The sequence below is a fragment of the Oncorhynchus mykiss genome, chromosome 1 (genome assembly GCF_057628025.1).
Source record: "Oncorhynchus mykiss isolate SJ-2025 chromosome 1, ASM5762802v1, whole genome shotgun sequence".
NCBI classification, from domain to species: domain Eukaryota; kingdom Metazoa; phylum Chordata; class Actinopteri; order Salmoniformes; family Salmonidae; genus Oncorhynchus; species Oncorhynchus mykiss.
In genome coordinates this window covers 50,050,425-50,076,453 of record NC_143022.1, presented here as the reverse complement: position 1 = coordinate 50,076,453, position 26,029 = coordinate 50,050,425, and the positions used below count along the sequence as shown (strand labels likewise).

The 26,029-nt window shown below is 43.9% G+C and overlaps 1 long non-coding RNA gene across 1 annotated transcript; it reads right to left on the bottom strand.

The window, feature by feature from the left end:
* Positions 1–7,527: 7,527 nt before the first annotated feature.
* On the bottom strand, positions 7,528–16,331 carry LOC149985552 (uncharacterized). Its single transcript, XR_016495496.1, has 2 exons — positions 16,113–16,331; positions 7,528–10,261 (listed from the first exon to the last, which is right to left on the bottom strand). It is a non-coding gene; the product is annotated as an uncharacterized LOC149985552 (long non-coding RNA).
* Positions 16,332–26,029: the final 9,698 nt, after the last annotated feature.

The following is a 26,029-nucleotide window of genomic DNA, read 5'->3' as shown; positions in this document are numbered from 1 at the left end:
GTCTATTAGACGTGAAAACTATAGCAGAAAGGTGGCGGTTGCAATCGTGGGTATACATAAGGTGGTGCTCCTAACCTTGTCTGGTTTGCATGGTGGGTCTGTAGGTGTAGTGCTACGTTTGGGACGGGAGTGATTGGAGGGAGTGATATCAGGAAAGGAGTTAGGGACATGTGTAGGGGTTGGTGTACGTGATGTGGCAGGGTGAAATAGTTGTTCAATTAACCATGTGAAAGTCCTAGGGTTACTCCAAATATCAGTAGGAATATCACAAATAAGGGACCAGATATCCCCAGCCTCACCCAGAGAGGGAGAAATGTCCCTCTAACTGGGCGAGGTTCCCTTCTCAGGGGAGGCGGAGTTTGATGCCGCATCACCTGAGGAAGGAGTGTCTTCATTTGGAATCGAATTTAGGCCGCTCAAATCAGCTCTGACTTCAGTCAGTGTTCTAGAAGGAATTGGGGCTGGGGTGCAATGTGTAAGGCGGTGCCAAGGTGTGCCTGATTTACCTTTGACCTGGACTGAGTGTGAAGTAACCTCCTTCACTTCGTACGGTCCAGTCCACCTGGGTTCCAGCCACTTTCTCTTGTGGACTGTAACCCTCACCCAGTCACCAACCTTTACCTTCAGTAGTGGCGTGTCCCCCGGCAGCTCCCCCTCCTGGACCTTGTGAACCTGGGTAGAGAGTGCTGCAGAGAGAACCGTCAGTTTTTTCACATAATTAGACATTACAATTTGTTGTACATCAAGGGCGGGCATATGACCTCCCTCCCTTGGTGGACCATGCATGACTCTACCAGTCATTATCCCATGAGGCACATACTTTAGCTATCTTAGCTTTTGCTTTTGGTTTGACGTTCCACCAGATTTTGGGATTGGGGCCTGTACTTAGATCCAAATCTGTGGGTTATGCCAAATCTTTCTTCCACCTGTCTCAGGTGTTTGTTAAATGTGAGCCATTTGTCAAATTTGATTTGTCTTGGGATGCCATACCTGGGTATTAGTTTGGTTTGTAGCCACTCAAAGACTGACCTAGCATCCTCCCCTTTTGTTAGTATTGCCTCTACCCATTTGGAGAACCTATCTACTATAACTAGGAGATAGCGTTTGCCTTTAGATAAATTGTCGGGGCCCATGTCGGTGTAGTCTATACTAATATCCTGAAAACATGCATTAGGTATTAAGTATGAGCCCATTGGTGTTCGATATGGTTTCTTTGGGTTGTGTCTGTCACAAACATTGCATTCGTCACAAAATAAATCATCGTCATAAAATAAGTCAGTCATATTTTTTATGTGAGGGTGCCACCAGATGTGCGAGGCCTTTTTGGAGGGTCTTTAGTTTGCCTTCGTGTGTGGGGCCATGTGTTTCTCATAAAAGTTCTGGGTCCATCAGTGTGGCCTGCTTCATGGGCATGGGCTGAGTCTGTATAGATATTCAGTCTTTCCTTTTCCTCTGATGAGGACCTGCGTCAATCCGATGATTTCAGCTAATTTGGCCGATGCTGGTTGAGGGATGATGGCTGATTGAAGGGTGACATCACGAGGTGAGCTGTTTTTTCAATAGCTTTTGCTACTGCAGCAACGTATCTGGAGCATGTTGACTGTCCTACCTCAACGTGGTCAAGTTTGAAGAGTAGTACATCAAGACCCTTCTCTCCCCCTCTTGTTTCTGGAATAGGACGGATGAGGTGAATCCTTCCCTTTCAGAAACATCCAAATGGAACTTGTTCTTGTAGTCAGGTGCAGTCAGAGCTGCTGCCGCTGATAGATCTGTTTTCAGGAGTGCTATGGCTGTTGATGCTTCAGCCGTCCAGACCAGGGGTGCATGGAGGTTCCTTGATCGTAGGATGACCGGTGCTGCCACCCCCTCTGGGCCACACCCAATGGTACAACACCTGATAGGTGGGGTCAGGTGCATCATGTCTTCGTCCCAGTCTGCAGTGTAGAGGCAGTCATCAGTTTCTGTTGCATTGAGTGTGCAATGGATCTCAGCTTGGGGAGTCTTATATGGGTGCAGAGTGTAGATTTGAGCTTTCAGTTGGTTGAACTTAAACTGGATGTGAGGGGTGGCAGGCCCTGTGGGTAGGCATTTTAGCCAGTACACTTCTTGGGCTTCAGACAGTGTGGTCATCGGCAGGAGTGGCATCCTCATCATTCTTACTGGGTGATCAGGTGTTGAAGTGGGAGGGTTGGTTGTAATCTTGCTGCTCCTGCTGCATGTGGCTAGATTCTGGGTGGTTGTATGCTGGCTGTTGCTGATGCATGGGTGTGGGTCCTGGTTGCTGATGTTGCAGAGGTGGGTTTCCCCCACTTCCTCTTGCTCTCCATTGCTGTTGCTGCGGGGAGAGTGGTTTCATGCAATCTCTGGCAAAATGACCGGGAATTCCGCAGTTAAAACACTGGTAGTTTCCCCCTCTGTGTTGTCCAGTGTAGGGACCCCGTCGAGCCCATACTGGGTGTTGTTGTTGCAGGATATACTGCTATGGGGGAGGGTATTGGGGTGGTTGGGCCCCCCTAGTGGCCGTGAGTGAGGCTGCCTGCTGTTGGATCATCTGAGAGACAGTCTGGGCCACTATTTGGGAGATGTCTGTTTTGGTTCCCGGCTCCTTCGTTTCTTCCGCCACCATCTGTTTCTTAGGTTTTTCTCCTTGTTGTGCTTCCTTCAATTGGAGTTTCAGGAGTTGTACCTGGAGGGACTGCACCTGGCTCTCAGCACCCCCTCTTTCCTTGTTGTGCTGGGTCACATGGTGGTGCACATGCGTATTGAATTGGGTCAGAGGAAGTGCAATCAACCCTACCGTTCCTCTGAGTTTGGTTTTAACATCTCCAGGACACCCGTTGACCACCATTTCCTTCCACATGCTGAGTGTGGTATCAGTGTGATCGAATGGTTCTTCGTGGACCGATCTCCATGTGGTCTTAGCCCTGTCCAGGTATGCTGCAGGTTGCTCACCTGGGTTGATTGTAAAGGAGGATAAGGTGGCATGGTTTCTTTCTGTAGGGTATGCTCTCCGTAGAACTTCCCATAATCTGGTACGGAAGTGGTCTATGGGCAGTGTTGGGGCCCGCCATCCAAGGTCAGCTGCTGTCATGAGGGCCTCCATGGTTCCGTGGTCGGTGGCTCTTGCTAGAAGTGCTTTCATGTCTCCTAGGCAGAGTTGCAGGCCTGACGTAAGTGTCTGCAGTTGAAGTAGCCACGCTGAAGCTCCTCCATGTAGGCTAGGCATCTGTCCCATCAGTGTTGTTAAATCAGTCATTTTCCAGGGCTGGTACTCCACAGTGTGTGCATCACCTGGTGTCGGTCGCAGGGGGTACTGTCCTGCCATCTCCTGCTCTCGCTCTCTTCTATCAGCAATTCTGGAGGACCGACGGAGTGTTTCGGACCCCATTGATTCGGTAACTTTGGTTACTGTTCCTCTCATTATGCCTTCCACACGGTAGGCTCCCTCTCTGTTGTTATCTTGGTTAGCTATTAGCTCCCTGAGTTCCTTAGCTCGAGCTATTGATGATTTCAGCAGCTCCTGCATCTTAGTCACGTTTGGAGCTCCCATCGGAGCTGGGGTGAGCACGATGTCAATTTCTTCTTCGTTTTCGATATCCATGTTCTGATGACAGTCCTCCCTATCCGTCTGATAGAAGTGGTTTGAATCTAATCTTGTTTGTAGGTGTCCTCTGGTTTCAGAGGTGAGAGAGTTCACAGAGGAGCATTGCGGCCTCCGTTCCTGGGGGAGGTCTCCTGCTCCTGGAATCCCAGTTTCGAACTGTTCACATACCATATGGCCAGCCGTTATCCCCAGGGTAATTTCCCCTTTTAACTCCCCTTGGTCTATTCTCAGAACTGGAGCCTGTATTGTGGGAGGTGCCCTGGGCAGGAATGGGTTGTGTGACGGGCTCCGGTGATTTTGTCCCTTTGAGTATGGCGGGGGCTGAACTGCCTCCATTGTCAATTGTGGATATAGTGAGGGAGAAACGGCCACAGGGGGAGCCGTGGGCAAGTTCTCAGGCGGAGCTTTAACATCCCCCGACGCCACAATAGCCACGCACATCATGTCTGGTGTGTTTTTGGGTAGCACCCTCCTACTCTCCTGTATGGCCCATGTACCTATCTTGAGCTCCCCCTCCGCTCTCTCTCTCTCTCTTGTACCTACTTTTTTGAACCTGTGTATCTTGTTTCTCTCCGCCTCACTCGCTTTTGCATGCTCTACTGCGTCCTCTAATTCTGTCTGCATATCTTGGAGTTTCCCCCCTGTAGGTGGTCCTCCGCTAAAATAACCTGCTTGTGTCCATCTTATCCGTAATCCTTTCCACACTTTCTCCACTTTCCCATACTGTTCTTTACCTCCCGCTCTATCAATCATACTCTGATCTAAATATTCATTGAATTTTAGTTTGGGCGTGGTGGCTGCAGACATTTTATCTAGTTCGTCTGATAATGTGTATAATGCATTATTTTAGGTATATTCAATCCTTACTATGTGGTGTTTATTTCTATCGTTGTATGCTTAGCCCGTCCCTGGTCGAGACCAGGGATGTACTGCTGTACTGGCTGTGGCTTATCTCTTCCACCCCCACCCTCGCATACAAAGGGGGTTATCAGTATGTGACGCCCGCCACGTGTCTGTTTCTCCGGTATTTTATTTGAATTTGTTCAGCGATTCGTTTAGGTATTTTCTAGAAATGATTCGGCGATTTCCTTTTGGAACAATATATCAGTGAATATATGCGGTTCTATAACAATTTTCAGAGTAATTCTAGCTCTTTAGGAAATATAGATAGAATTTCTAGACAACTAAGAGTTGTTCAGTGAATTATTTAAATACTTTCTGTAAACAATTCGGTAAATTCCTTTTTGAACTTATATCAGTAAATTCGATTGATTCTATAGCAATTGTCAGAATAATTCTATATCTTTAGGAAATATGGATAGAATAGAAAAACCCAAAAATCAGTGTGTAGCTTTTAGCGTCTGTCAAACAAAGTCTGTACTAAGCTCGGCGGCTTATTTAAATACTTTCTAGAAACAATTCAGTAAGTTCCTTTATGAACTTATATCAGTAAATTCCAGCGATTCTATAGCAATTGTCAGAATAATTTTAAACTTTAGGCAATATCAACAGGAATGAAAAAAACGAAAATCAGTATTCCAGCCCGGCTGCTGTCAATCAAAGTTGCACGGCCATTCGATACTAAGGTGGCTTTGTCTATCAGCACGTGTGCCTAATAGCCCAGTTACGTATCCCAACCTACTCCGCGACAAACGTTTCTTTCAATTTAATTTCCCCCATCTCCAAATCATGGAATGTCAACTCTGGTTCATATTATGTTTATTGTTTGATGTGCAATAGCCACCTCATTCCCGATCTCTGTCTTGTGGAACGCCAAACTTACATATCCTGTATCTACTCGACTACACCTCTTACAAAACCTATTAAATAATACACAGCTTTTTTAATAGGTCATTTTTCATGCAGATTCATTCAATCCAACCACACCTCCACAAGACCTATTCGATGTTATATGTATCAACAGGAGATTTTACTTGCAGATCTGGTTCATCTATCATTCAACTATAACCACACCTCCACAAGACCTTATTCGATAGTACAGAACGTATCAAAATAGGACATTTTTACTTGCAGATTCGGTTCATCTATAATTCAACTATAACCACACCTCCACAAGACCTTATTCGATAGTACAGAACGTATCAAAATAGGACATTTTTACTTGCAGATTCGGTTCATTTATCATTCATTCATTCGTATGAAATTCTCATTGAATTTCCAACATCCATAATTGTGTCCTTTACGTGTTAAAACACAGCCACTATTTAACGTCACCTCTATACACAACCCAATACATATATAATTAGGACAGTTTTCTATGCAGATTTCAGAACAAATAGGGTCCCTGGAGGAATTTAACACATTGGTCAATCACAATTCACACATTCCTATTAAAATAACTGAGTATAGGCCCATTAATAAGAATATATATATATATATAGATATATATTTTATTTTTTTTACAAAACAAGATATCTTTAATCAATGTCTTAGGTTCTTATGTAAAAAATTTGGGCACCGATTCATACTCACGCCCAGTACTTTCTGATCAAAATTTGGTTTAGGCTATAATACAATATGCAGATTTCGATATAACGGGCTCTGCTCACCTTATATAGAGAGATTTCCTGAGGCAAGATGAATGGCTGGGGAAGTCACTCTTCCGTCTGATTTTTTAGCCGTGATCAGTCTCGTCCTCTCACACTAACTTATAATAGATCGAATTCAAGAATAACCAAACTCTGCTACCAAGTTCTGTTAGTGTTTAAATACTGGAGAGTTGAGACCAAATCACAGACGCTGGACAGAGTGGATTTCAGTTGTAACAAAAGACAGTTTTAATGAGTCAGAGATATCTTGTCCCGCAGTTTTACGTGCACGGACCTAGTTCACATAACTCGGCAAGGAGCCAGGTGAAAAAGAGAGCCTATACAACGGTTACATTCATTTTTATACATAGAATAAAGTAGGTGGAGTCTTGTCGTTTCGGTCTTCTTGACTGGTCGGAGGGTTGGAGGCGGGCCTTGCTCTAGCCAGAGCAGAAGCCCCATTGGTGCACAGCAGAGCCTTATCCTGAGCATCCGACCAATAGAGGGGGTCAGTCTTGTGGCTGGGTGTATGTGTTCTTACGACGGAATGTCTTTGTTTATATGAGCTATGTGTATGAATACTTATATAACACTATATAGTGACTTTTAATCGTTTCAGGCCAGTGGCACAACATTTTCAATCATGGTTAGATCCGAATCGCCATAATCATTGGCCTGTACAGAGAATTAAGTCAAAACCACAAGTCCAAATCCCCGTCTCCATCTATGGTTTAGGAAAGGGCTGATTTAGAAAGCTAGCTACTCCCAGACATCAACATAAGCCGACAAGGAACAGACATGTTTTTCATTTATTTATTTTTTGCTTAGGAAGTGATTTGATTGGTCTGAAGCCACATCCAAACTGGCCTCCCTTGGGGGGTGTTTTGCTGCACCAAGACAAGAAAACAGTTAAGCTCAGCTCAATGCTGATGTGGCTAATTATTTTCTTCTTTTTTTAATCAAGGGAGGCCAAATACTTCCTGGTATAAATCAAATGTTACAGTAGCAACATGTTCTACTCTTTTGGTCCAGACATTATCAGATACATGGGCTACACATACTAAGACAGAGGGGTGCTGTTAACCTCGCTCATGTGATATCTTCGGTGAGATTCACCAGGACAGCTCAGCTCAACTGATTGGCTAATTATTTTCAAAATGTTTTATCAAAGTAGGCCAAGTACTTGCTGGTATCAATCGATCAAACGCTATGGTGTCAACATGTTATACTCTTTTGTTCCAGATATTATCAGATACATGGGCTACACATACTGAGACAGATGGGAGTTGTTTCGCTCGCTCTGAGGATTTCTCTGGTGAGCATCAGCCACTTGCGAATTGACGGAAAGTTATGAAAACACAGAGAGAGAAGAACAACATTTTAAATACATTTTATTATTGATGAAATATTTTGGGGAATCCTGGCTTCCCTTGGCATCCATGAATACATTTCACTTCTCAGATACAGTGCAGTCGGAAAGAATTCAGACAGTTTGACTTTTTCCACATTTTTTACATTAATCTTATTCTAAAATGCATCAAATATCAAATCAAATCAAATTTATTTGTCACTTACACATGGTTAGCAGATGTTAATGCGAGTGTAGCGAAATGCTTGTGCTTCTAGTTCCGACAATGCAGTAATAACCAACAAGTAATCTAACTAACAATTCCAAAACTACTGTCTTGTACACAGTGTGAGGGGATAAAGAATATGTACATAAGGATATATGAATGAGTGATGGTACAGAGCAGCATAGGCAAGATACAGAAGATGGTATCGAGTACAGTATATACATATGAGATGAGTATGTAAACAAAGTGGCATAGTTAAAGTGGCTAGTGATACATGTATTACATAAGGATACAGTCAATGATATAGAGTACAGTATATACGTATGCATATGAGATGAATAATGTAGGGTAAGTAACATTATATAAGGTAGCATTGTTTAAAGTGGCTAGTGATATATTTACATAATTTCCCATCAATTCCCATTATTAAAGTGTATGTTTCCATACATCAATCTACACACAATACCTCAATGACAAAGCATGAACAGGTTGAGACATTTTTGCTGATTAATAAAAAAATAAAAAAAATGGAAATATCATATTTACATATTGAGCATTCAGACTCTTTACTCAGTACTTTGTTGAAGCACCTTTGGCAGCGATTATAGCCTTGAGACTGTTGGATATGATGCTACAAGCTTGGCACACCTGTATTTGGGGAGTTTCTTCCATTCTTCTCTGCATATCCTCTCAAGCTCTATCAGGTTGGATGGGGAGCGTTGCTGCACAGCTATTTTCAGGTCTCTCCAGAGATGTTCGATCCGGTTCAAGTCAAGGCTCTGGCTGGACCACTCAAGGACATTCAGAGATTCTTGGCTGTGTGCTTAGGGTCGATGTCCTGTTGGAAGGTAAACCTTTGCCCCAGTGAGGTCCTGAGCGCTCTGGAGTAGGTTTTCATCAAGGATCTCTCTGTACTTTCCTTCTTTCATCTTTGCCTCGACCCTGACCAGTCTCCCAGTCCCTGCTGCTGAAAAACATCCCCACAGCATGATGCTGCCACCACCATGCTTCACCGTAGGGATGTTGCCAGGTTTCGTTCAGAAGTGATGCTTTGCTTTCAGGCCAAAGAGTTTCATCTTGGTTTCATCAGACCAGAGAATCTTGTTTCTCATGGTCCAAGAGTTCTTTAGGTGCCTTTTGGCAAACTACAAGCGGGCTGTCATGTGCCTTTTACGGAGGAGTGGCTTCCGTCTGGCCACTCTAACGTAAAGACCTGATTGGTGGAATGCTGCAGAGATGGTTGTCATTCTGGAAGGTTCTCCCATCTCCACAGAGGAACTCTGGAGCTTTGTCAGAGTGACCATCGGGTTCTTGGTCACCTCCCTGACCAAGGCCCTTCTCCCCCGATTGCTCAACTTGGCCGGGTGGCCAGCTCTAGGAAGAGTCTTGGTGGTTGAAACATCTTCCATTTAAGAATGAGGCCACTGTGTTCTTGGGGACCTTTAATGCTGCAGACATTTTGTGTCCTTCCCCAGATCAGTGCCTCGACACAATCCTGTCCCTTCAGCTCTAAGGACAATTCCTTCGACATGTTTGCACTGTCAACTGTGGGACTTTATATAGACAGGTGTGTGCCTTTCCAAATCATGTCCAATCAATTGAATTTACCACAGGTGTTCTCCAATCAAGTTGTAGAAACATCTCGAGGATGATCAATGGAAACGGGATGCACCTGAGCTCAATTTCAAGTCTCATAGCAAAGGGTCTGAATACTTATGTAAATGAGATGTTATTTTGTGAATTTGCTAACATTTCTAGCTTTGTCATTATGGGGTGTTGTGTGTGTGTATAGATTGAGGGCCATTTTTTAAAATCCATTTTTTTTAAAAGGCTGTAACGGAATGAGGAAAAAGTCAAGGGGTCTGAATACTTGCAGAATGCACTGTATGCAAGGGATAATGAACACGGGGCTATACGTTGTTCTATGGAAATAATGAACGACGGGGAAAGTGTGAACTGACCTTATACAGAGATGCATTATTTACCAGAGAACGCACAGAGCCCCGAGTTGATTATTCCTTTTATACCATGGCTATAATTGAACACATTTGCCTTCCAGTAGGATCAGAGTTCTCTTTTCCGGCAGGGGAGTTTCAGTTTTCTGCCTACTTGGCAGGTGTAAAGTGTCTATGTTTTGAGTATCCTGAGGGGTGGCCAGTCCTCTGCTGGCTGTGCCGGGTGGAGATTATAACAGAACATGGCCAAGATGTTCAAACTATCATGGATGACCAGCAGAGTCTAATAATAATAATCACCACAGCGGTTGTAGAGAGTGCAACAGGTCAGCAACTAAGAAGTAAATGTCAGCTGGCCTTACATAGCCGAGCATTCATAGTTAGAGACGGCAGGTGCGTTAGAGAGAGAGTCCGAAACAGCAGGTCCGGGACAAGGTAGCATGTCCTGTGAACAGGTCAGGGTTCCATTGCAGCAGGCAGAAACGTTGAAACTGGAGCAGGAGCACGACCAGATGGACTGGGGACAGCAAGGAGTCATCAGGCCAGCTAGTCCCGAGGCATGGTCCCAGGGCTCAGGTCCTTTGGAAGGGGAGGGAGAGAGAGAGAGAGAATTAGAGGGAGCATACTTAAATTCACACAGGACACCGGATAAGACAGGAGAAATACTCCAGACATAACAGACTGACCCTAGCCCCGCCGACACAAACAATTACAGCATAAATACTGGAGGCTGAGACAGGAGGGGTCGGGAGACACTGTGGCCCCGTCAGACAATACCCCCGGACAGGGCCAACCAGGTAGGATATAACCCCACCTACTTTGCCAGCCCCCACACCCCTAGAGGGATATCTTCAAACCACCAACTTACTACCCTGAGACAAGGCTGAGTATAGCCCACAAAGATCTCCACCATGGCACGAACCAGAGGGGCTGCCCTCAGTCTCAGGCCCCATTTGCAGGTTCAAACTTGTCTGACTTGGGTTCTCAGACCCCAGCCATAGCGCTAGGTCCCCAGTCCTTAGCCGTTCTAGGTCCACAGTCTCCTGCACTAGTGGGTCCTAAGTTTGCTGCTCTGCCAGGCCATAGGCACCCTACCCAGCTAGGCCCCATGTTTGCTTCGCCGTCAGGCCTGCAGTCTGCTGCCCTGCTCAGATCGCAGCCCCCTGACTTAGTTGGTAGGCACTTGCCGAGCTTGCTAGGTTTAGGACCTCCTTCCATTCTAGGCCCAGAGCTTGTTGTACAAGGCTTGCTGTCTCCACGGTTCCTCAGCCTACCAGGCTTAGAGCTTCCTGTCCTGCTGGGCCAAAAGTTATCTGTGCTAGGTTCTCAGTCCTCAGCCCCCCTCGGCCCTCATTCGCTAGCACTAGGTCCTCAGTCTCCTGCTGTCCTAGCTGTGCTCTCCTATCCCTCAGTCGTTGCCCCTGTCAGGTCCAGAATCAGTTTCCCTGTCAGGTCCAGAATCAGTTTCCCTGTCTGGCCCAATGTTATCAGCACTTGTCTCCCAACCTTCAGTCGTTCTGGTTTTGCTGTCTCCAGCTCTAGTCGGCTCTCAGTCTACTGCTCCGCCAGGCTATGAGTTATTTTCCCCGGTAGGTCTGCAGCCTCTGCCCTCAGTTTCCGCAGCCTTAGTTAGCAAGCAGTCTCAGTGCTACACGCTAAATCTCTTGCCCTAATTTTAGGCCCTGGGTCTCCCATCCCACTAAACCCTGAGTTATCTATTCCTCTAGATGTGCAGTCCCTGCTCCTAGCCAGTTCGCAGCCCCCAGCCGGCGCCCAGTCGCCTATACTAGCGCTAGGCTACAAGTTCCCTGCTTAGATAGGTTTGCAGCCTTCCACCATACCAGGCTTGCAGTCCTCAGCTTTAGGGGATGACAGTTCAGGGGAATTACTGCTGAGTTTCCTGCCCTGCTAGGCCCTCAGCCCCCTGACCTGGGGGACCCACGTTGCCTGACCCAGGTGGCCTGCTTTCTCCAGTTCTGGAGGGCCACCTGGCTCCTGCATTGGAAAACCCTCCTGCATTGCACCTGTGGAACCACCTGACCTTATCACTGGGGACCAGCCGGCCCCTGCCTCTAGATCCCCGAGGAGCCTTGCCTATGGGTCCCTACCTGCTCCACCATGCGAGCCATCGCCTTCAGCAGTGGTGAGTTTCCAACTTCAGCCATTGAGCTAACAACGTGATATTGACTGTCATTGACAATAATAACTGCTTGGTAATGAAACTTTGCTAGATATAGGTATCTTGTTTCATCTAACTTATTTGTACTGTCGTCAGCTGGTAGCATTGTTTACCTGTTGGCCAGCTCATGCAAGTTGTCTAATTACAGAATTTGCAGGTCACTGTTGCATGATTGTAGCTACAATCGGAAGTGTTATGTGCCTTTTGAAATTACTGCAAGAGAGTATCTTATTGTCAAGCCATTACCATTCGGAAGACAAAGCCCATATATGGAAATCCTGCTGCAGATTAAGACCTGTGGTCTGAAGCTTCAAGCTCTCCTGCATTATAAGCAACACGTTCAGTGTGGTTGAGTTATGCAAATTGTGTGCAGAGCTGATAACTGTGGTTTCCTTTTTTCAGCGAGTTGTGTTTGGGTGGAGGGGTTCTTGCCAGACAGCCTGTAGCAAGTCAGAACCTCAAAAAAAAGCAAGGCACTTAACCTTAATCTAGTCACACTGATTGAAGACATTTAATGTTGAGCTTAATGTAAAAATACATATTTTTAAAAAAGGAACTCTATAAACCAGTACTTTTTTTGGTTCAAACTTAATTTTGCTGGTTGGAACCGGGAAAAAAAACAGTTATGTTCAGAAACGATTTGAAAATGATTTTGGTTCCAACCTCCGTACAACTGTTGGTTGATTAAACAAGATGATTCAGGTGAGTGAGGCGGGCTTGTGACTAATGAAGATTGGATGCAGGTCAGCAAATTGGCATGGTCACTGCTCTATGACCATATATGGAGTCCCTTCATAATGATCGCATGGTAATGCGAATGTCGGTGCCCATGTACTGCGTTCCTGCTTCTGGCAAGAAATGCATATTGCGAGCAGATCTGATCACTGTGGTTTCCTTTTTTCAGCAAGCTGTAAAGTGACACATCACTCATAAATTGTGGGTTTTGTGTTTGTCTCAGTGGCGACAAAGGGTGGAATGATGACTGATAAGTTCACAGGATGTGGGGGCCTGTTTCTTTTTCTTAACCACAATGTATCTACTCATGGTATCCCATTGATTTATGGTGTTGAAGGTAATGTTGCTGTTGTGAAGTATCTTCATCACTTGTTGTTATCTATAGCACGGCAGGATACTTTTGTTCCAGTCCAGCTTCTTGGTAAAACACTTCTTCAAACTAACCGTGGTCTAGATTGAAGACCATTAACATTTGGTTGATTAGTTGAATCAGGTGTTATAGATTGTTTACCTAATCAGCCCATTTATTTATTCCAGACTGTGAATACAGTAAGGCATCATGTCATACTGGAGTGAGGGAGGTAAACAGGAAAGGTGGTTGGTTGAGAAGGTAGGAGAACTAGCCCAAGGTGCCTGCATAGTCATAGATTACTATGGTTCACATTTTTCAGTGAGGTCAGATGAGGATATACAGTGCATTCGGAAAATATTGAGACCCCTTCCCTTTTTCCACATTTTGTGACATTACAGCCTTATTATAAAATGGATTAAGTCAAAAATACTCAATCTACACACAATACCGCATAATGACAAAGCGAAAACAGGGAACCTGCCACTATCTCTACAGTAAAGCATTGTGGTGGCAGCAACATCATGCTGTGGGGATGTTTTTCAGTGGCAGGGACTGGGAGACTAGTCAGGATCGAAGGAAATATGAACAGAGCAAAATACACAGAGATCCTTGATGAAAACCTGGAAAAACTATGTCATCCGTTTTGGAATAAGGCTGTAATGTAATAAAATGTGGAGTAAGTCAGAGGGTCTAAATACTTCCCGAATCTACTCTAACAGTAATTTAGTCATTAGTCAACAAGCACCAGGCAAACTCTCACCAACTAGAGAAAGAAAACAGAGATGGACTGACACAACAGTTGCTTCCTGGCTGTCATAATATCAAACTCCTCCTTGAGCTGCCTGAGCAGAGCAATGATCACAGAGGTGGAAGGCTGCGGCTTACCTTCCCTATCATTTGTGGTCTGTGGACCTGGTAAACTGCCGTTAGTGGCTTAGCGTCCTATTTCAGTCATGAGTTGAAGTTGGAGTCACTTAGTTAATACTACAGAATGTGGCATTAATGTTGCTACTGTTGTGTTCTGTCATATCATTGATAGTTATTTGGTATCAGATCTGAGGATGCAAAGCACTTCAAGTCATGTTTATCAGGCCCACTAATCTCTCGTGGACAGACTACATGAACATTAATCTGACCAATTACTCAGGAATTTAGTTCTGGGTTAACCGAGATTACAGGCCCGCAGACCACAGCCCACACAATGATGTAGTCACACCATTTAATCATTCTGAATACTGTTACATGAGACAGAAAGAGAGCGTATCCTTTCACGGTATAACCTGCCTGTCTGCCCCCCCCCCCCTACGGATTTACGGTGGTACTGTGGTGGCCTTAGTCCTTAGCCTTGACACGGACCCAGTTCCCTCTCAGCCAGACAGGCAAGTAGACTTGAGGCAGAGAGAGAGGATGCCATCAAACATAATGACAAATAAGTAGGTGTATGGCATTTCAAACGTGTACACCTCTACTCACAAAGAGTTTAGTCACAGAAGCACATTTTCAGATGTGGCACAAAGCTCATGATTTGTGTGTATGATAGATATTTACCATTTGGCATGGAGCTACCTCATTCTTCTGTTTTGAGTAGTGATTAGAGTTGACCTTTCCAACTGATTTGAGGGACAGAAACGTGACCGTGACTTAGCCTTGGACCATCATTGGGAGACTTGGTGGTTTCCTGGTTGTGGTCCTGTGTCCCTCTACAATCTCCACACTTCCTGTGGGGAAGTGGTTCACTCGCATTGCTGCTCATTTAATCATTCCCTGGATGCTTGTAATATTTTTTATTACAACTCGTCAGACACTCCTAACCCTCCTTGTAGGCTACCCTGTCAAGGATATATCCCTGTTTATTTGCCCTGATATCTAACAGTAGTCTGTTATCCACAGCTATCTGCTCATTGTTTTCTAAAGTCTCTGGAAATGTGAAAGTTGTGAATCTGTTTTAGATTATAGTAGTGAAGAGTGTTTATTCTTCTTTAGTAGTTCTTATGTATTTAGCTCAGACTGAAGGTACTGTGATGTCTCCTGTTTCCGACTGGTGTCAGAGAGGGACAGCACTGTGATCCAGAACCTTCTATTTAACTAAACAGTCTGGTGTGATTGACTTGGATGGAGGGGATGTGAAAGTGTTACATGATTGCTGCTGGGAAGTTCACAGGGCGGGGGCAGGGGGGGGTAGTGTTGTTTTGAAAGCAGAACCGGTCTGATATCCTGTCTGTTTCTGAGAAATGTTTGATCTGAATGGGGAGGTGAAGAGCACGCTCATTCACCGAGTCCCACCAACTTGAACTGTGATTGTTGAACCTAGACTTAATTTACTGCGTCATCTGTCTTTTTGATGTGTGGTAAGGTATATTATCGAATAGATATTTGAAAAACATCCTGAGGATTGATTATAAACAACGTTTGCCATGTTTCTGTCGATATTATGGAGCTAATTTGGACTACAGGAAAAGGTCAGCTGAGCACACCCCCATTGTCATTGACGGGGTTGTAGTGGAGCAGGTTGAGAGATTTAAGTTCCTTGGTGTCCACATCAAACAATCAAGGTCCAAACACACCAAGACAGTCGTGAAGAGGGCACAACAATGCCCATTCCCCTCGAGAGAAAAGATTTGGCATGGTTCTCATATCCTCGAAAAGTTCTCCAGCTGCACCATTGAGAGCATTCTGACTGGTTGCATCACCACCTGGTATCGCAACTGCAAGGCGCTACAGAGGGTAGTGCGTGCAGCCCACTACATCACTGGGGCCAAGCTTCCTGCCATCCAGGACCTTATACCAGGTGGTAAACCGAGGAAGGCCCAAAACATTTCCAAAGACTCCAGCCACCTTAGTCATGTACTGTTCTCTCTGCTAACACACTTTCAAGTGGTACCAGAGTGCCAAGTCTAGGTCCAAAAGGCTTCTTAACAGCTTCTACCCCCCCCCATAAGACTGCAGAACAGCTAATCAAATGGCTACCCAGACTATTTGCGTTGACCCCCCCCTCCTGAAAAATGTAAGCTGCTGCTATTCTATATTGTAGCAGGCTCAAGGGTGTGGGGTTTCCACATCACCAAGTTCAATAACAAAACAGGCACCAGTAGCACAAATAGAATGCAAAAGTGAAGTTTAGAGGTTTTTGTACACAGGGAAAGAATTGTGAATTCACCAATCACCTCACAGTCCACAAGCCTTTCATGTTGTCCATTCCATTTTTCAGGGGTAATCCTCACCCTCGGGTTCTCAGCCAATCCGGTCCGATACACAGGGGGGGTAATCCAAAAGTCCAGGCAATCACACAGATATTGCGCTCACTTCTCTCACGCTTCATACCACTCTTGGTTCTCTCCTACTCTGCCCTTTTGTGCAGGCTGCTTCCTCCTTTATCCCCAAGTACTCCCTGGCTTAACGACCCACAGCCTTTCCTTGTTGGGGCAGGAAGTCCATATAAGGCCCTGTGGTGGAGCCAACAGGCTGTCAGATATCTCCCCTCAATAACCACTACCCTCACCTCTCCCTGCCATCTTACACAATATATACTATCTATACATAGTCACCTTACCCCTACTATACCTACATGTACATAGTACCTAAATTACCTCAACTAAATTGTACCCCCGCATATCGGGGGTACAATTTGGGGGTACCGGTACCCCCTGTATATAGCCTTGTTCTTGTTATTTTACTGTTACTTCAAATATATATATTTTTTGTTCATATTTTCTTGACTCTTATTTTTCTTAACTGCATTGTTGATTAAGGCTTGTAAGTAAGCAATTCACGGTAAGGTTGTATTCAGGGCATGTGACAAATACAATTTTATTTTATTATAGTAGTGAGGTGTTTTTTCATTTTTAGTAGTTCTTATGCATTTAGCTCAGACTGTAGGTACTCTGAGGTTGCATGTTTCAGACTGGTGTCAGAGAGGGACCAAACTGTGATCCAGAACCTTCTATTTAACTAAACAGTCTGGTGTGGTTGACATGTTGTGCATAGTTAGGTGGTCACTGTGGCAGTATTTTCATTTTTGGAAAAATAACATTCCCGTAGTAAATGGGATATTTTGTCAGGACAAGATGCTAGAATATGCATATAATTGACAGCTTAGGATAGAAAACACTCTAAAGTTTCAAAACTGTAAAAATATTGTCTGAGTATAACAGAACGGATGTTGCAGGCGAAAGCCTGAGAAAAATCCAATCCGGAAATGCCTCATGTTTTGAAAGCGCTGCGTTGCAATGCGTCCCTATTGAGCAGTGAATGGGCTATCAACCAGATTACTTTTCTCTGTATTCCCCTAAGGTGTCTACAGCATTGTGACGTAGTTTTACGCATTTATGTTGAAGAATACCCGTAAGCGGCTACATTGCGCAACTGGTCACCTGATGGAACCCAGAGTGACTCTTGCGTAAAATACAGAGGTAGCCATTATTTCAATCGGTCCTACTGAAAAACCAATTGTCCCGGTGGATATATTATCGAATAGATATTTGAAAACACCTTGAGGATTGATTACAAACAACGTTTGCCATGTTTCTGTCGATATTATGGAGCTAATTTTGAATATTTTTCGGAGTTTTCGTGACTGCAATTTCCTGGCGATTTCTCAGCCAAACATGAAGAACAAACGGAGCTATTTTGCCTACAAAAATAATATTTTTGGAAAAAAGGAACATTGGCTATCTAACTGGGAGTCTCGTGAGTGAAAACATCCGAAGCTCATCAAAGGTAAACGATTTAATTTGATTGCTTTTCTGATTTCCGTGACCAAGTTACCTGCTGCTAGCTGGAGAAAATGCCATGCTAGGCTATAGATAAACTTACACAAATGCTTGTCTAGCTTTGGCTGTAAAGCATATTTTGAAAATCTGAGATGACAGGATGATTAACAAAAGGCCAAGCTGTGTCTCAATATATTTCACTTGTGATTTTCATGAATAGGAATATTTTCTAGGAATATTTATGTCCGTTGCGTTATGCTAATTAGTGTCAGTCGATGATTACGCTCCCTCATGCGGGATGGGGAGTCGCTAGAGGTTTTAAACAGGTCAACATTCCCAAGGCTGTGGGGCCAGATGGATTACCAGGATGTGTGCTCCGGGCATGTGACGTACCAACTGGTAGGTGTCTTCACTGACATTTTCATCATGTCCCTGATTGAGTCTGTAAAACCAACGTGCTTCAAGCAGACCACCATAGTCCCTGTGCCCATGAACACAAAGGCAACCTGCCTAAATGACTACAGACCCGGGGCACTCACGTCCGTAGCCATGAAGTGTTTTGAAAGGCTGGTAATGGCTCACATCAACCCCATTATCCCAAAAACCCTAGACCCACTCCAATTTGCATACCGCCCAAACAGATCCACAGATGATGCAATCTCAATTGCACTGCACACTGCCCTTTCCCACCTGGATAAAAGGAACACCTATGTGAGAATGCTATTCATTGACTACAGCTCAGCGTTCAACACCATAGTACCCTCAAAGCTCATCACTAAGCTAAGGAACCTGGGACTAAACACCTCCCTCTGCAACTGGATCCTGGACTTCCTGACAGGCCGCCCCCAGGTGGTGAGGGTAGTTAGCAACACATCTGATGTGCTGATCCTCAACACTGGAGCTCCCCAGGGGTGCATGCTCCGTCCCCTCCTGTACTCCCTGTTCACCCATGACTGCATGGCCAGGCACAACTCCAACACCATCATTAAGTTTGCTGACGACACAACAGTGGTAGGCCTGATCACCGACAACGACGAGACTATAGGGAGGAGGTCAGAGACCTGGCCGGGTGGTGCCAGAATAACAACCTATCCCTCAACGTAACCAAGACCAAGGAGATTATTGTGGACTACAGGAAAAGGAGCACCGAGCACGTCCCCATTCTCATTGACGGGGCTGTGTGGAGCAGGTTGAGAGCTTCAAATTCCTTGGTGTCCATTTCAACAACAAACTAGAATGGTCCAAACACACCAAGGGGCCAGGGAAGTCAGGCGCAGGAGAATCAAGCTTAGTAGAATGGAGTTGTTTAATGACTTTAAACAAAACATAACTCCAAAACGAATGAATAATATAAAACAAAGTGAGTACGAGGACGCGTTGCGCACCAATACAAACAACATGAAATCTGAACAACAAACGATCTCTGACAAAGACATGAGGGGAAACAGAATACTGAATACTGTTATGTGAGACAAAAAAAAATCTCAGTTTACATTGGCGCGTCACGTGCAGTAATGTTTTGATTCCAAAACATCCGGTGATTTTGCAGAAATACTCATAATAAACATTGATAAAAGATACAAGTGTTATTCACAGAATTAAAGATAGACTTCTCCTTAATGCAACCGCTGGGTCAGATTTCAAAAAAACTTAACGGAAAAGGCATAATCTGAGTATGGCGCTCAGAGCACAATCCATCCAAAGAAATATCCGCCATGTTGGAGTCAACAGAAGTTAGAAATAACATTATAAATATTCACTTACCTTTGATGATCTTCATCAGAAGGCACTCCCAGGAATCCCAGTTTGACAATAAATGACTGATTTGCTCCATAAAGTTCCATAAAGTCCATAATTTATGTCCAAATAGCCACTTGTTGTTAGCATGATTACTGGCACTCCCAGTAATCCATCTTCATGAGGCATGAGGCCTTCGTCCAGACAAAAACACGAAGAGTTCCGTTACAGGTCGTAGAAACAAGTCAAACGATGTATGGAATCAATCTTTAGGATGTTTTTAACCTGTTAAAGAGGCTGCGAATTTTTGCAGCTTTTTGTTAAAAATCGCGCAACATTTCAACGTCCTGCTACTCATGCCAGGAATATAGTATATGCATATGATTAGTATGTGTGGATAGAAAACACTCTGAAGTTTATAAAACTGGTTAAATCATGTCTGTGACTATAACAGAATGCATTTAGCAGGAAAAATCCCAAGGAAAACTGTTCACAAAAAAAAACAAAATAATATCCCTCCGCCAGTCTCTGTATTGTCTATGGCAAGGGAAAATAGATAGGGCCCTGTTTACAATGCCTACAGCTTCCACACGATGTCGCCAGTACTGATCAATTGATTTTAAATTAATCCTTGGTAACATGAGGAATAGGCACTTCCTGTCGTCGACCACACCACAGGAAGTAATGAAAGAGAGAATGTGGACCATGATTTCAAAACGTGCTGCTATTGAATACAGATCGCCCCGTGATCAATTTGATCGATTATTAACGTTTACTAATACCTAAAGTTGGATTACAAAAGTAGTTTGAAGTGTTTTGTCAAAGTTTATAGGTAACTTTTTTTTTTTAAATGACGGTGCGTTTTGGAGCGGTGCTTTTCCATGGATCAGACGGCCTTCATAAATGGACATTTTGGGTATACATGGACGGATTTAATCGAAAAAAAGACCCACTTGTGATGTTTATGGGACATATAGGAGTGCCAACAAAGAAGCTCGTCAAAGGTAATGAATGTTTTATATTTTATTTCTGCGTTTTGTGTAGCGCCGGCTACGCTAATTATTCTGTTTACGTCCCCTTTGTGTATTTCGGGGGTTGCATGCTATCAGATAATAGCTTCTCATGCTTTCGCCGAAAAACATTTTAAAAATCTGACATGTTGGCTAGATTCACAACGAGTGTAGCTTTAATTGAGTACCCTGCATGTGTGTTTTAATGAAAGTTTGAGTTGTATCGAGTACTATTAGTTGTCACTCTGAAATTTCCGCTGATGTCCGCTGATGTTGATCCCTGTACAGGGACAGCAGCAGTTTGACAATAAATGACAAACTTCTAACAGAAGTTAGAAATAACATCATAAATATTCACTTACCTTTGATGATCTTCATCAGAAGGCACTCCCAGGAATCCCAGTTTGACAATAAATGACTGATTTGCTCCATAAAGTTATAAAGTCCATCATTTATGTCCAAATAGCCACTTGTTGTTAGCATGATTACTGGCACTCCCAGTAATCCATCTTCATGAGGCATGAGGCCTTCGTCCAGACAAAAACTCGAAGAGTTCCGTTACAGGTCGTAGAAACAAGTCAAACGATGTATGGAATCAATCTTTAGGATGTTTTTAACATAAACCATCAATAAGGTTCTAACCGGAGAATTTCATTGTCTGAAGAAAAGCACTGGAACGAGAGCTAACTCTGTCGGGAGCACGCGTCACGAGCCTGAGACACTCTGCTAGACCCATGACTCATTCAGCTCGCATTCCCTCCCCTCCTTTATAGCAGAAGCCTGAAACAAGTTTCTTAAAGACGGTGGACATCTAGTGGAAGCTGTAGGAAGTGCAACTTGACCCCATAGACACTGTGTATTCGGTAGGCCAAGCTTTGAAAAACTACAAACCTCAGATTTCCCACTTCCTGGTTGGATTTTTCTCAGGTTTATAAAATAAACATGCTAATTTGTGAACGTGACCAACACAACTGTAATACTTTTATCACAGACCGCTTGCTGATGTGGTTCCAGCGTTTCCAACTTCCTATTCAGCTTAGCCAGCTGACCAGGAAACTTGGCAGTGTATGAAACACATGTAGTGACTTGGCGCTTTTCATTCATATTTACAGCCACATGCTCTGCCACAGCTACAGTTAAACACACACACACACACATTCACACACACAGTTGTAGGCGCAGAGGGAGCACAGCATACCGGGACAGCGTGTCACTACACTCCACATTAAAGAAACACAGGTCCTCTCTGATACACAGTTATGATTGCTAAGCTGATATGTGGTCATCCCTGATATACAGTGCATTCGGAAAGTTTTCAAACCCCTTCACTTTTCCCACAATGTGTTACGTTACGGCCTTATTCAAAAATTGCTTAAATTGTTTTTGTTCCTTATTGATCTACACACAATACACTGTAATGACAAAGCAAAAACAGGTTTTTAGATTTTTTTGCAGATGTATAATAAAAAATTAAAACAAAACGTATTTTCAGAACTATTCAGACCCTTTGATATGAGACTCTAAATTGAGCTCAGGTGCATCCTGTTTTCATTGATCATCCTTGACATGTTTCTACAACTTTATTGGAGCCCATCTCTATGGTAAATTCAATTGATTGGACATGATTTGGAAAGGCACACACCTGTCTATATAAGGTCCCACAGTTGACAGTGCATGTCAGAGCAAAAACCAAGCCATAAGGTTGAAGGAATTGTCCGTATAGCTCCGAGACAGGATTGTGTCGAGGCAGAGCAGGCCCGGGGGACACGAAGGTGCAAAAGGGGGTCTTGCCCCCTTAGTTGGAATACTGTGCCCCCTCAGTTTTGTATCCCTATTCTGTCCCACAATCTGCCCCCTCCAACATGGCCAACCAATTTGTTGTGTATGCTTCATTCATGCATCTTCCTGCACACATCATACATAAGTCATGCACATTTTATCAGTTGAAAAAAATAATAATTGGGATTGGCCTTTACAATGGAAGGGCGGGGTCAATTTGACCATTTAGGTTTGCTTATATTTATTTATTATTATTACTTTTTTTTAACCTTTATTTAACTAGGCAAGTCAGTTAAGAACAAATTCATATTTTCAATGACGGCCTAGGAACAGTGGGTTAACTGCCTGTTCAGGGGCAGATTTGTACCTTGTCAGCTCGGGGATTTGAACTTGGAACCTTCCGGTTACTAGTCCAACTCTCTTGGAGCGTTGGACTAGGAACCGGAAGGTTGCAAGTTCAAACCCCCGAGCTGACAAGGTACAAATCTGTCGTTCTGCCCCTGAACAGGCAGTTAACCCACTGTTCCTTGGCCGTCATTGAAAATAAGAATTTGTTCTTAACTGACTTGCCTAGTTAAAAAAAAAGGTAAAACATTTTTTTTTAAGTACTATGAAGTGCCTTAAGCACAATTCCCCACAATGCCATATGCACATCTTATGACATCCCAAGCAAAATAATTGGGCTCATGAGTGAGGTAGTCACAGAGGAAATTGTGAAAGAAGTAGATGATTCATTGTACACACTAATAGTGGATGGGACTAAAGACCCAACCGGGTGCGAGAACACTTCAATTGTACTCCGTTACGTTGGCGAAAACGAGCGTGTTTGTGGACAGCTACTGTCAATGGCAACGAGTAAAGAATGTGATGCTTTATCGCTGACTAACTTCATCCTGTCAGAGATTACACATTTTGGCCTTAGCACCGAGAAGATTCTTAGTCAATGTTATGATAGGGCCAGTGTGATGTCTGGTAAACATGGGGGCATTGCTTTTACCACCAGCTGCATTTAGTCATAATGCACGCTATTTCCTCTGAGGTTGCATTGTATGAATTTTTTCATGTGTGTAATTCCCTTTACAAGTTTCAGGAAACCAACTGTGGCTGCGCAATATATGGGAGAGAAAGTGAAACGGCTCCTTGAGCAGCGATGGACTGGTAATTTGGCCACGGTTAGTGTCTGGACAGCATCATCCACCTGCTCAGAGAAAACGAGAGTACCCGCACCCATGGTACAGAGGTGTGACTTGAGGCTGTGGGCCTATTGAAATCTGTTTCCGAGCCGAGCTTCAGATTCAGATTCAAGTCCTCAGCCTGCTCGACCCCGTCCCCTCAGACTAGGGCAAAGGTTCACCTTCCAACAGGACATCGACCCTAAGCACACAGCCAAGACAACGCAGGAGTGGTATCTGAATGTCCTTGAGTGGCCCAGCCAGATCCCAGACTTGAACCTGATCGAACATCTCTGGAGAGACCTGAAAATAGCTGTGTGGCGACGCTCCCCATCCAACCTGATAGAGCTTGAGAGGATCTGCAGAGAAGAATTGGAGATACTCCCCATATACAGGTGTGCCAAGCTTGTAGCGTCATACCCAAGAAGACTCAATGCTGTAATCACTGCCAAAGGTGCTTCAACAAAGTGCTGAGTAAAGGGTCTGAATATTTATGTAAATGCAATATTTTAGTGTCTTATTGTTAAGACATTTGCTAAAAATGATAAAAAACTGTTTTTGCTTTGTCATTATGGGGTATTGTGTATTGATGAGGGGGCAAAAAACTATTAAATCAATTTTAGAATAAAGGCTGTAAAATAACAAAATGTGGAAAAAGTGAAGGGATCTGAATACTTTTCAAATGCACTGAAGTCACTATAGTTTACCTTCCCCAGTGAGCCATACAACCTGGAAAAGAGTACAGGTCAACACAGTCAAACATCAGAGGTAAGGTGACGGTGAGTCATTGTCAATCAAGTTTTTTGTTTTTGCATTCTTCGTCTTCTCTCCCCTCCGTGTCCATGGTAACCTGCTGAATAACTGCCACATTTCTGCACCCCCCCAACCCTCCTTATAGGCTACATATTACAGCTTTAAGCCTGTTTATTTGCTCTGGTAGATCAACAAAATAAGTTGCACACTGTTTCCAAAGTCTCTGGCAATATGAAAGTTGAGTCTAATGTTTTCAACCAGGGCTCTTCAACCCTGTTCAGGAGAGCTACATTCCTGTAGGTTTTCACTCTAACCCTAATCCAGCACACCTGATTCTAATAATTAGCTGCTTGATGAACTGAATCAGGTTAATTACAACTGGGGTTGGAGTGAAAATCTACAGGAGGGTAGCTCTCCAGGTTTTAGATTATAGTTGTGAAGTGTGTCTATTCTTCCTTAGTATTTCATATGCATTTAGCGCAGTCTGTAGGTACTGTGAGGTGCCATGTTTCAGACTGGTTTCAGACAGGGACAGGATTGTGATACAGAACCTTCAATTGAACTAGTCTGGTATATCATATTGTGTGAGGTGTGTGTGGAAGTGGGAGGCTGAGAGTGTGGTGTGACTGCTGAGAAGAGGGGTGGGGAGGGGTTGCTCTTCTCTTTCTGCACCTTGGTTGGAAGGAGAGGTAGCAACGGTATTCTTCTCCTGCACAGATTGTTTAGCTACCTAGGTGGAGTTGTAACGTAACCAGAGGGAAACGGTTTATTTTGTTTGGTTAATGGAGTGTCAGGAATGTTTACGTGACACAGAGGATGGTTTTGCTTTTGACATATTTGTGTTGTCAGAGCTTAATCATTCCCTTGAGGTTTATTAACCCCCCTCGTAGTATACATATTCAGGGGCTGAATGTGCCGTGAGTGACTGCTGAGAAGAGGGGAGGGGGGGGTTGGAAGGTTGGAAGGAGAGGTAGCAACAATATTCTTCTCCTGCACAGATTGTTTAACTGAATAGTTGGAGGTGAAGCTGTAACGTAATCAGAGGAAAACTGAGTATGAGGCATATTTCGATTCATGATAGCATCACACCTTTGTGATAGTCTGCCACAGACGGGTGGTTATGCTTTTGAGAGATTTGTGTTGTCAGAGCTGACAGAGGGTGGGTGTGGTGAGTCTGTGAGATGTACAGTGGAGCCTGCCTTAGGCCATCATGGGGAAGCTGATTTGAATTTTTTTCTGGGTAGAGACTCTGGTGCTGTTTTTCTTAATCAAAATGTTTTTCTTAACTGCTCATTGTATTCCATACTTTATGGTGTTGAGGGTAATGTTTCAGATTGCTTTTACGCAGTATCTTCATCACTTATTGTTATCTATAGCACGGCAGGATACTTTTGTTCCAGTCCAGCTCCTTGGTAAAACACTGCTTCAAACTAACCGTGGTCTAGATTGAAGACCATTAACATTCGGTTGATTTGTTGAATCAGTTGTGTTGTAGATTGTTTACCTAAGCAGTCCATATATTTTTCCCAGGCTGTAAACACAATAAGGCATCATGTCATTCTGGTGTCAGGGAGGTAAACCGGAAAAGACTCCTGTTTTGTTCTGTTTTTGGTATTTACTGTCACTTGAAACAAAGACATTTCTGTGACTGGGTTTGGTGGTGTAATTGAGCTGATATGTAAATTCCTCTGTACCGCTGCTCTATGCTTGGCTGAGAGACCGCTGTGGAAACAACCTGAAACAGAATATTGGATTAGAAGTTTAAAAACTTTCTATCAGTTTGTGTCCAGATTATGGATTTTGGTCAATAGGAGTGGAACTCGAAACCTGTTCCCTCTCCTGTCCCATTCCTCTGTGTAAGTCTGGGCATGGCCTCACCAGTTTTATAAACAGATTGTACAGATATTATTTTGTGTTGTGC